Genomic DNA, 13,225 nt, shown 5'->3' on the forward strand with positions numbered 1-13,225 from the left:
TTATTGTAGCTCCTGTTACAGGCTGAGACTTGTTACACAGGCAAGATAAACTTATTTTCCTGGCTTGATCATGACATCTGGGAAATTCCTTTCTTGCTCAAGCAATCAGAGCCTGGGACCAGGATGTGACTGCCACCAAAAGGCAGTGGAAGATGTGGATGGCATGGAAGCACTCCAGGGTTTTAGAGTATCCTACAAGCATGTATGACTTTGCACGCGTTCACAAGAACATGGAAGATCCTATGGGACTGAAGGACAAGAGCCTAAGCTTGCAATGAAAACATGACTGCAAACTTTGGCAACCTCTTTCTGGATAGAATACGGTCTACCCTCCAGCTAAGACAAAGCAAAATGCTGGAGCCTGCACTGTGTGTTAGTAGAGCTGCAAGAAGTTAGTCCAGACACATTTTTTTCACATCAGTTTGGCATTTGCTAAAAGCCACTACAGTTGCATTTATGGAATATAATTTTTTCAGATGACCAGAAGGTATATTTTCATCTGCCTGTCAATTAATTCATTTATCATTTGGATCTTTCCTTTAAGTAAAAGTGTTCTCTCATAACTTTCATGCCATTGTAAGTTTTTACCATGTGGGGGAATCAAGTAAAATTCACCAGAGCTTTCAATCAACGTGAGATATTTATAGAGAGAGAGAGAGATGAAGAAAGTGCAGCAATGGTATGATATTTCAGAGCAAAAATCATTTGTTCTGCCTAACAATGAAGCTGCTATCTAGAAACAAGACTGATTATTCATAATACTACCCACTCCTATTACCAGAACTCTTTATAGCCCCCAATAAGCTTTTATCCAACATGTTTAACATGACAAAGTCAATTTGGCTTTCCACGTGTATCTTTCAGAAGGTTACTTCAGTATACAATCAGTCATCCCATTATTAAATTGAGTACACATTTGTTTGTATGTATTTAATATTAGCCCAGCTCTTGACAACTCTAAAAGAACACGTCTTAGAAATAACCAAGCTTTCTTTAGAAAAAAATCTGCCATGAAAATTTATGTTTTTTCTAGGCAGCTTAATGGTAGAGGGTTCCTATTTAAAGTAGGAAGAAAGATTGTTTAATTGTAGGTCTTTGTAGTTACATATTGCGATAAACAGTATAATTTACATAGCAAGAGTAACAAAGGACAGGGATATCTCCTGTAACAAACACCAAGCAACGGCAAACTCCAGATAACTTGAGAGATAAGGGATACACCAAGGAGCACACAGCAGGCAAACTGAGCGCACAGATTCAGCTCGGATCCATCAGGCCTACTGACCCCTGCAACAACACCAGTCCCCAGCCAGCAAAGGGAATCACTGACAGCTCAAGTAAAGCAACAGTACGTAGGCACAGATCAGGTCCAGTACAGTCACAATCAGAGTTTTCAGCCCCACTGACACAGGGGCAGGCTGTCTCTGCCTGTGGTCACACTTCTAGGGGCACCAGATCTATCAGCTAATGGTTCAAGGGCTGCTTCACAGCAATGCCACCACTTCTGGCACCAAGCTACTCCTGAAAGACATATAACTACTCTCACTCCTGCATCTGAGCCAACACCCCCCCATATCTCTGCACAGAGCAAGCTCAGTTTGCCCCAAAACCAGACAGCCACTCACAGAACCCTGACAACCTCCTGCAAAGAGTTTCATCTGCCCAAGAAGCAGCACAGCTTCACCTGGAGTACCTGAGGGTGTAACATCCACAGCTGCCTCCTCACCCCTGAAGCTGCCCACCACCAAGCACATCCTCATCAGCTCCCACACAGCCAGTGGAATTAACAACACTTCACTGGCCCTTCAGAGAGCAGCTTCTGCTGCCTGCTAACCCCAGAATCCTGCTGCACATCAAATACAGGGATAGATCTCCAGAACTCTCTTTCCCACAAGGGCACAGCTCTTCTCCTGCTCCACTCCAACTGAGTATCTTTTTATAGCCCAGCCTTCTCATGCTGCACAGGACTCCCAGGCTGACTGAGAGCCTCTTAATGCTCCTCTGCCTGGTAGAGGGTGGGAATGTGCCCCCCCACATGGCTTTACAAATACTCAACAACTTCACACAGTCTCTGCAAGACAAATTGTCATGTCCCCAGCCGGGGAAACCAAGGCATCAGCTTCAGCATCATCCCTGCTGCCTGTCAGCACCAAACCTGTGCCTGCCTTACATTAGCACAGTAAGTCAGGGGCAGCTGTGTCGGCCATAAGCAGATCAGCTGCTCACACACGAAAAGCTTGTCTGAAGTGCCCAGCACCAATGAGCTCTGAAGCCGATTTCCATACAGTACTAGCAGGGCTCCCTTTGGGATGAATCACCTTCACAGCCAAAAAATGAAAGCCTGAGGAAAGCTTATTATCCACGAAATGCAGACTTACCAAAGGGAAAAAAAAAAAATATATATATATATATACAAACCCCCTGGCATTTTGAATTTAGCTTACCTTGGAGCATTCCTGCTACTTTAATGGAAAGACATCTAAGCATGCAAACACCGAAGTACAGGTTAAGAAAAGCCAGCTGAAACCTCTGGCCCATTTTTCTTCCTGCTCGCATTTCTGAAACAAGCCCATTTAGGGACAGGATGTTCCTCTGTTTCCATATCACCAAAGGCAGCAAACACCAAACTATTCCTGGAACATCCAGCTTTAAAACATATGCATCCCTCCTTTATACTGTACATTACATGTACCTGACACCACAAGAGAGTAACAACATGCAACGTTTTTGTGTGCTCACTTGTGTTCTGCTGAGTAAATACGGGAAATGCTGAAGATTTTCCCTTAAGTTTCTTTGGAAAAGCTCCCGCAGTCATTCTCGCAGTCTAGTGAGCATTTCCTCTAATAAATGCAACACCCAGAAAGATTGGGTTAGTGTCACAGAGACACATCCTTACAGCTGAGAATCATTTTCAGGCTCTGAATCCAGCTAAAAAGAGATAAATTAGCAAATGTAGGCTATGCATTACTATTTCCTTTTAAAGGAGGTCTCACCAGCACACTTGATAAATTCTAAATCCCTTACATGATATAAATAAATAGCCATGATAAATTTTTTTAGTTACTATTTGGAGCACCGGGCAAGCTTTCTCAGTTTGATATTTAAACAAAAGATATCACACTTTTTCCTATTTACAGTGTGTACCTTGGACAGCGCTGACAACAATTAAAATGGGGTAAAAGGGCTTCCCAAATACTTTGGTATGGATGACCACTGAATTTTAATAACAATTTCAATTAATTAAGACAGGAAAACACCAGAATCATAACAACAGTGCTATTTTATTGGCAGGCTGTTGTGGGAAAGAGTATTCATCTGTTGGCCAGCAATAAAAATCAAAATAACTGCAAGTAGCCTTGGGGCTAGAATCTGCTCTTATTTACACCATCCAGGTAATTCCATTTATTGCAGTGGGACTTCTCCAGGCAGACATTGTGGTTGTGCAGCTGTTTAACACCTCGTGCAGAATAGAGCCCTCCAAGGAAAATCTGGCTCTGTGCATTTACGCTTTCTATCAGGCATGTACTCATATGGGGCTATAATGAAATGTTAAATAAATAAAGTAAAATAAAAATGGGGACTTCTGGATCAGGTTTTAACTCTGCCCTCCTGCACAAGGTTCCAACTGAATTACCAAGTTAGTGTTGTGCCTGGAAGGCACTGGAAAGTATGAGGGGTAAAGAGCTCATTTCTCCATTACCAATTCCTATTATTGTTAGCTGGAGTGAAAAATAAGGTGAATCAAAGTGAAGATGTGAGGGGGGAAAAAAAAAAAAAAGATCAAATAACTTGAACAGGCAATAACAGTACATTGACTACTTATAGCAGCTGGATTATAGCTGGTAGTTCTTCCTCCCAAAGAATGGTTGGCATAGGAAACAATTTTCAAGGTGAAACACAGGACACCACTCAGGAGAGCAAGAGAAGATATAGCCTTTGAGTGAATCCACCACTGCAGCAACACTGAAGTAAGATATCCTGCTGGAAGGAGGAAGGTAGACTTGGCATTTTTTCATGCCCTTACGTTCCCTTATGCTTCCTCGTTTCTCAGCAACTGTGGGAGAAGTGTCAGTGGAGGATGACTGCAATGCTGGGAGTGAAATGGCCGGGAATCTGTCCCCTGCAAAGGGTCTTTCTGTCAGACTACAAGTGCAGATGATGTCTTTGGCTGAGGTCAGTGCACCAGGAAATGTTGGCTTGTTAAGATTTCTCACATACCTGGAATAACACACCTGTTTAAGTTTGAAAGCAATAGGTGCTTTGTACCTACACTACCTACTGAAGGCCAGGCAAACAAATACGTGTTTTGTGGGCATTGACATTGCAGAAAAGTCTCAGGTAAACCACTCAACAGAGAGAAAACAGTGTGTTCATTGCACAATATGGATGACATTTTTCTTTACAAAACACTGCGGGTTGATGGCAGGGTATTGGCTCGGAGAAGTTATCTCTACTTGGTGACTAATTCACCTTTGCAAGATATTGCTCCTGCAGCTGATAACAGACTCAGACAGGAGTCTTGCCCCTGGAATCATTTCCCATCAATCTCAATCATTCTGAAAGGTTCAGCCACCAAAAGTTCCCAAGTCAGTTGGCACACAAATGTACAGGTCCTGCCAATATTTTGTGATCCGCTTACTGTAAACACACAGCTAATGAATGTTCATTCCCTTGATGATTCTTTTGGAAAGTGGAGACATGCCTAAGAGTGTAGCCCTCCAAAAGATTGATAAATACTCTGACACATCTTAAAGCAGAGGCACCAATGCCTTCAGCCAAATGAATAATGCTAATCTTGTATAAAGACATAAGTTATCTCAGGAGCCTCAACGTATTAATGCCGTTACCACTGAACACTGCAGTTGTAAAATATTCTGACCCCATGGCTTGGAGAAGGATGGGAACTAGACTAATCCAGATGAAAATTGTTAGCTGTTGTGAAGACTTTTGCACAGTTTTGTGTCAGTCTGTGGATTACACACTTCCACCATCATCAGTGGCCATTGCTAACCCATAATGTCCACTTAGCAGGACTGCGCAGCTCTTCGAGCAAACAGGATACACCAACTCTGGTCAGAAATGCTGACCTGCAAGTGAAATTGAGATGTGCTGTCCCCCTTTCCAGTGAGCTAAGCTAGAATTTGGCAACGCGCTATCAACAGCCTACAGGAAAACTTGAATCCTACTTGTCTTGATGCCCAGAGGGACTTCTCTTCTTCTAAACAGTGAGGCACAGGGTAAAAATGGTTGTATAAATGCACTCCTGTGCAGGCAGACATGCATACACCGAAATAGACAGCTGAAAAATATGTTTTCACAACACTGTACTAAGAACTACCAGGGGAAAAAAAATCTGATGAGTATCTTTTCACTACAAATCCCTAAAGGCAGGTGATGGGACACTTGGAAGACTGAGAAATCAGTGATGTGAAGTCACTTGCAAATGCCGGATCTGACACAGCACAGCTCCTATAAGGCTGTACTCACTGACTGCCATCTTAGAAAGCTTTGGGGCATCAAGGAAGTTGAATGCAATCTTCCGGTCCTCGATCCTTCCTCAAGAGAGTGTGTCTTCCAAGGAAGGGAGTAGGAAACGTGCCTCTGTGTGTGATCATGTTGCCATCTAGTGACCGCAGCCCAGAGACCGCTCAAGCCCTGACAGTCCTCCACGAGCACAGGCAAAGCTGTGTGTGAAGCAACAGGGTCTTGTATAACTGAGACCTCGGGGGAAGTCTAAGCTGTTGCCAAGATATACAGGATTATTTCTCCTGAAGTTAGGCAGAAACAGCCAGTTCCTTGAGTAGGGCGATAAGGAACTAAAAGCTCATAGAGCATGTAGCTCTTTCAACATAATTTTCGTGCCACCCTTCAGCTCTAGGGCCAACAGGGTAGTTCTCTTTCCTGAATTCACACAGAGAGTTGGCAAGACCAGCTACAAGTCAGTCGTGGCCAGATAGTCTCCGAGAGAACCACTCCTGTGAGGTTTGCTCAACTTTTCCTGTCAAGCAAAAAGAAGAACAAAATATCCCAGCAAGGCCTCCTCTGCTGCTTACTGCACCTGGATTCAGTGGCAGATTTTCTGGGAGATGAGGGAAATGCATTTATTTTCTACAGCCCAAACGATGTAGGTACCCAGCATTCTTTTAAATGATGAAGATAGGAAAGCAAATAACATTTTGATATTCCACACACTGGACTTCTGAAATTGAAATCCCACTTCTCTTTAGGCATCTTTCACCAACCCTGGCCCAAGATATTCAATCTCCATTGAAGTTGTTTGAGTGTTTTGCAAATTTACAATTATGGTGTAAGTTACCATTATTATTACAGTTCTTTTTTGGCAATTTGAGAAAGCCAAATTTCTTTCATAAACATGTCCATTCACGTGTATATAAGTATGTGTGTGTGTGTGTGCATTTGTGTGTTTGTAAACACGTATACGCACACAAACAGAGCACCCTCTCCAGGGTCCAATCTCTTTATTTTCCCCCTATATGAACATTGATAAAAAGTCAGTTGTGGAGAACCGGACAAAGATGCACTTACATGTGACTTTCTGCAGTATCTCTTTTGAGTTTTTCACCCTGCCTGATCACCACACATTACCATCCCAAAGTCTCTGGATCCTGAAAATTTCTTCTCCCCACAGTACCAGGTTTTGTGGAACTACGTTTGTTTTTCCCTTTGTTGAAAGGCAGCCTTCTGTTTCTGCCTTAACAGAGTCACACATCAATCTGGATCAGTATCATCTTGTTGGTTCTGTCTATAAACACACACATAGATTAACAAAAACAACTCAAATATTTTCTTCTTATTATTCTCTGTATTATCTCTTTGCTTTGGGATCTGAAAAGCCACTGATTTGCTTTTACTAAAATAGAAATAGACTTTAGGCCATGTATTTCCTGATCAAATACAGACAACGAAAGGCTACTTTCAGCATACTTTTCTCCTTAAACTGTTATAGAAGTCTCGGTGTGGTTTCCTGAGAGATATGATACACACAAGAATTGCTAGCAGATATTATTTACTGGCTCAAATTTATTAGAGATCAAAGAATGGGGAAAATAGGCCTTATCTTTCTTGTTCTTCTTGGCACTGGAACTTTTAGATCACTCAGAAAACCAAAAGGCAAGAGGAAAACAAACAACATGAGGATATACAATTGCACTGGGGAGGAAATCATGATCACACCGAAATACCTAAGGGATCTCAGGATGGCTTCCAAAAGCTGTCATAATAATTAAATGAATAAACCAAGTCAAATGCTGATTACCAAGCACCATGGCCCTTATCCTCAACAGCCAGAAATTAATCTTTATGTAGCAGTAGTGTGAAGTAGCTGAAGATCTTCCTGCACTGTGATAACACTCTAGGATTTTGGACAGGATAGTTTCTGAAGAAAATGGAGGACAGAATGCAGCCACACACATCCTGTGTGGGAAATAAGGGAGTCACATTCCTCAAAATGCACTCAGTGATGAAGCTGAGCTCTGTCACTACCATTAGGTTTGCTCAACTTTTCCTGCTAGGCACAAAGAAGAAAAAAAAAACAACACGTGAAGCTGAATGAAGGATACCCAAGTGCAGAATTCCTATTTTTGCTCTATTATGCTATATATGATTATCCCTGTAGTCAATTAATTTTTCCCCAAAATAACTCACTTAGCTGAGACTATGGACTGAAATTCTGTTCTATTCTTTCCTATGGGAACTTATATTCCTCCGGAGATTCCTTACAGTCAGGTTTTCTCTTAGTCTTCAGTAAAGTGTTTCCTCTCCAGAGAGACCACCCAGAAGAAAATAGGAAGTCCCACAGTTTCATATCCTTTAAGGAGAAGAATGCTGAGTTTCAGCCCCAATATCATCCAGTCACCAAGGAGTTAATGTGTTGAGCAGCTACTTCATGTTCTGCAGCTATGTATGTACAGATTAGCAGTGGTTGGAATAAAAGGTTACAGCCCAAGGAAGGCGGAGCATTCTCAGAAACAGCAGTCTGGCAAGGAGCTGTCAAGGGAATAGATCCAGAACCCCCAAGAAGAATGAGACGGACTGACTGGGAACAATTAAGGAAAATCATTTTATTCTCTATAGAGGGCAGGACAGAGCATCTTTCCAGAGTTGTGGGGTTCCGGGAAATGCCCATGCACACAGGATTCAGAAGGGACTAAAAGACCAACAGACTGGACCATTCATAATCTCTTGGAGGATAAGAGCAAAGCCCCTCACAAGGAGAACTGAAAGGCTTCCCTAGCATTATCTCCCTGTCAAACGTGCTGATGATGGCAACAGTGCTTCTAGAGCAGTTTTCATCCCAGTGCAACCCACACAGTTGCTGGCTGCCTGTTTTGAGGGTCAGTCACACTAGCTGCGTATTATTACCACAAATAGCAAAGCAGAATGATCCAGTGCCCACTCCCTCCACTCAAACCCTTATCTGACCAGAAGCTGCAAGATGCTTCTAGACAAAGCTATTCAAAAGTCCATCCCCAAGCCCATTAGCTCTTTGATTATCACAGTGTTAGTGATGAGCAGTGACCACTGAGATGTACAACTGAACTGTGTGACTGACTTTACCAGCTCCTATTATGCAGACACCAGAACAACCAACCCTCAGTCCCACCCATCAGCAGCTTTGAAGATTTTTGTTACAGCGAGCGTCACCTCTGTGGCTCTCTCTGCTTCTTTCTTTCTTCTGTGTGACTTAAGAGAACATGAGCATGTTCCTGGCTGGACCTGTGTCACAGGGTGACAATCAGGACACCAAAAATCAATTTATTAAAACTAGCAAATGATTAGTGAGGAGCAAGTCTCCTTAAAGATCAGAGGCCCAGCTGGCCCCACATTTCAAGCTGGAATGAGGGCAGGTTTACAGATTCAGACAATCAGCACTCTCTTTCTTACAAAACAGGAGTGAATGGGCGACTGAGTCATGAAAGTGTGAGGCAGAGATATATGAAGGGAGGGCACAATGTGCAGGGACTCAAAGATATGAGTCCCACTGCTATTGCAACAGATGTGCCAGCAAGTTCTATCCCACAGATGGTGGAAGAAGGAGAAAATCCCTTCTTTCATCCCTATACTGTTCCTTCTTTGGGGAACTTTATCACATGCCATTTCCTTGATCCTTGTAAGGCAAGTGAATCCCTTCTACAGTAGTGACTTCCTTTTGATGCATGGGGACTAGAACACGTTACATGACCTCAGCACTTTTGTCAACTCCTCTTCAGGGACAAAGACAGGAGCAAAGTTTCAGCCTTGCATCCTGTCAGTCCAAGCTGTTCTCAAATTCCCCTGAGCGTAGCACGCCTGGGTAGAGCGTAAACAGTCCTGTTTTCCCAGACCAATGTTCTCAGTCCCAGCATGGAAAAGGGAGGCAAATCCATGGCCTGACTTTCAGAGGGGTCACAGAAGTACTGCTTGAGGAGGCAAGGGACCTATGGGGGTCACCCTGTCCAGCCCCCCTACTCAAGTAGTGTCACCTAGAGAAGGCTCTCCAGGACCACCAGCCTTGCTCTCACTGTTTTTAGTGGGGAGTACTGAGATCTCTTGCCTTAGGCATTCATTTTATTATATAACAATAAATAGATTAGTAGAGCAAGTGATAATATTTCACAGGAAGCAGTACTGTTTGGAATGGGGATGGACTCTGATACAAAAGACTGTTTGTAGAGCAGCTATTTCTACATACATACACACACAAAAAAGAGCAGAGATGTTTAAAATATTTCTGTGCGAGATTAATTCATAGGTTAGGAAATCTGCCTGCAATCTTATATCAGAATGAGCCATCTGCTTATTTATCCATCTTAGTAAACTGAAAATGTATAAAGTAGCAAACCACCCCCTCCCCTGAAATAAAATACATGCTATCTCAACACTAACACAAAAAGAAAAGCAATCATCTTTACAAATTAATTAATTAATTAATTACTTGGAATTCTTAAAGAACCACTAAGAAACAGTTGTTTTAAAATAAAGCTTCTTCGGCTGTGGAACAATTTAGTAAAGAGAAATCCTATTATTCTCTCTGAAAGGTATTGAAGTGCTTTGTAAGGGACTGCTATTAACTTTGCAGATGTGAAAGCCAAGGCCTTATAAGGTGGTAGGATTTATCCAAGGTCATTTTACAACTAAGTAGTGGAAAGAGGAATATAAACAAAATTTCTTAATCCCCAGACCACTGCCAGTTTCCCTTAACCGTACCTCTATCACATGCATGACTGGAACAGCAGTTGATAACTAATCTGTTTGCTTCTGGGCCCTCACACCGTGGTTTCATGAGAATTCATGTGGAAACCTGGTGGGATGTAACAGCACTTTAGGATGTTCTGCCACAAATCACTCTTCTTTATGCAACTAAAGGCACTAAGATGCAACAGGGGCCCACCCACTTCTGAAAAGCTAGTGCAGTTTCATACTGGACTTGAGCAAAACAAATCCCAGGGCTCAGTATTGCAGCAAGTCCTGTTTAACATCTTTGTCAATGGTTTGGACAAGGGAATTGAGTGCATCCTCAGTCAGTTTGCAGACAACACCAAGTTAGGCGGGAGTGTTGATCTGCTTGAGGATAGGAGGGCTCTGCAGAGGGATCTGGACAGGCTGGATCAATGGGTTGAGGACAACAGTAGGAGATCCAATAAGGCAAAGTGCCACAACCTGCACTTGGGTCGCAACAACCCCATGCAGCACTACACACTGGGGGAAGAGTGGCTTGAGAGCTGCTTGGCAGAAAGGGACTTGGGTGTGCTGGTTGACAGACAGCTGAATATTGGCCAAGAAGGCCAATGGCATCTTGGTCTGTATCAGAAATAGTGTGGCCAGCAGGACCAGGGCAGTGATTGTCCCTCTGTACTCAGCACTGGTGAGGCCACACCTCGAGTGCTGTGTCCATGTTTGGGCCACTCACTTCAAAGAGGACACTGAGGTGCTGGAGCATGTCCAGACAAGGGCAATAAAGCTGAAAGGTCTGGGAAATATATCCTTTGTGGAGCAACTGAGGGAGATGGGGGTGTTTAGTCTGGGGAAAAGGAGGCTTAGGTGTGACCTTATCACTCTCTACAAGTCCCTGAAAGGAGGTTGTAGTAGGGCGGGGGTTGGTCTCCTCTGCCATGTCTCAAGGGAAAGGATGAGAAGAAATGGCCTTAAGTTGTGCATGGGAGGCTCAGATTAAATATTAGAATAATTTTTCTCACTTGAGGAGTGGTTAGGCTTTGGCATAGGTTGCCCAGGGAGGTGGTGGAGCCACCGCCTCTGGAAGCGCTCAAGGGAGCATCTGGATGCAGCACTTGGGGACATGGTTCAGGGGTGATCATGTTGGCGCAGTGTTTGACAGCTGGACTACATGATCTTAAAGGTCCCCTCCAACCTTGATGTGACTGTATTTTCCAACAGCAGCTCAGCGTCACCTCTGCGGAGCCACCACGCAGATCAGGCGTGTGGCACGACGGCGACCCCGAGGGGCTCCCCCTCAGCCCTTTGGCCCTACCCGGGGGCGGCCCCGACGGCAGCGCCAGGCGCCACAAGATGTCGCCCTCCTCTCAGGCAGGGCCGGGCCCGGGGCCGCCGGGGACCCCCGCGGGGCCGGACCCGCCATCGCGCCGGCGGGCACAGCAGGGAGGGCGGCGGGGGGCGGCTCTGCGGGGCCGCCCGGGAGCTGCCGGGGCCCGCCCGCCGGGGGCTGGAGCGGGAAGGCGCCGCTCGGGCAGCGGCCGCCATGTCGCGGAGCCGCTCGAGGGCCCCCCGGGCCACGGCCAAGGGGGAGGAGGGGGCCGCTTCTCCTCCGCCCCTCAGGGCTCCCTCTGTCCTGGAGTCCCCGCGCAGGTTCACGACCTAGATTGGAAAACAAAAAAAAAAAACAAACCTCTTAGGTCATCGAGTCCAACCATTAACCCAAAAATGCCAGTCCAGCGCTAAACCATGTCCCCAGGTGTCACATCTACATGGTCACTCTGCTGCTTCCCTGAGCAGCTTGTTCCACTGCTTGACAACATTTTTGGTGAAGAAATTTTTCCTGATACCCAGTCTAAACCTCCCCCGGCACAACTCGAAGCCATTTCCTGTTGTACTACAGTTGTTACCCAGGAGAAGAGACCAATCCCCACCTTGCTACAACCTCCGTTCAGGTTGTTGATAAAGATATTAAACAGGACTGGTCCCAAAACTGAGCCCTGGGCAACACCAGGCTTCCTTTCCACGCCAGTTCCTTCTGCTCTGTTCCTGTGACACCAACATCCTTTAGCCCAACCTATTAACTGTGTCTTCTGAGCAGTGACAAACTCCCAAATCCACCAGTCTATTCCTGCTATTTCCTGTTGCTAGGAGAGTGCAGCAGCATCTTATGGTGACTCCAGGTAAAGCCATTGTCTTTACTGAATCCCCCATACCGACCAAGCATCCCTCCAAAACTGAATAAATGCGACTGTTTGATCCTAAAATGGGTCTCTTGCAAGGCTCCTTTTCAGTTGACCCCTGGACGGCTGTCACAAGTTAAGACTAAAAGACCCTGCTGGAATGGCAACAGCTACTCTGCTGGGAGATGTGTCCACCTCCCACTTACTTGTCAGCTCCCATATGCTAGAGGGTTATCACCTTCCCGACCCTGTAGGTTGGATCTCCTTATCTAAGTGCTGCATAATCCCCCTTAGGCACAATCAGACAACCTAGCTCAATCAGTCTGAATTGGTGCGTTGACCTCAGTGGATTTTCCTTGAAGCCTGTGGCAGATACTGAATGGACAACTCCATTAAAGTAACAGTGGTATTATCTTGTGGTATTATCTGTCTGTAGGTCCAATAAGGTGGAGAAGAGAATGAGTGTCCTAGGCTTCCCAGGCTGAATGATGTTTTTCAGATGTGCCACTCACCTTTCACTAAAGATGTTTTGGTGATTCTGAAGGAGGTCTCCTGTCGCTTTTGCACATACTATCCAGACACAGCCCAGGCCACACGCATTGGTAAGCAGGTTGTGAGACAGAGAGCTTACACACATATGACTGTAAGTGTGGGAGAGATGGGAAGAAAGAGGTCACCCACAGCAGCTTCTGAGCAATCCTGCAACGATTGCGTGTATGTAAATGACGTAGGAGGGTTCAGAACAGGAATCTACTCCCAGAAAATATTTGCCCTCTGTGACATGAGGAGTCTTGCTGATGTCAATGAAACAGGAGTGGCAAGCCCTAGTCCTCCATAAGGAGTCAAATTTCCCTATCTTTTATACTCCTAGG

The sequence above is a fragment of the Empidonax traillii genome, unplaced genomic scaffold, assembly GCF_003031625.1.
Source record: "Empidonax traillii isolate 1590-97213 ecotype Southwest subspecies unplaced genomic scaffold, ASM303162v1 scaffold41:size1892772, whole genome shotgun sequence".
Classification (NCBI taxonomy): Eukaryota; Metazoa; Chordata; class Aves; order Passeriformes; family Tyrannidae; genus Empidonax; species Empidonax traillii.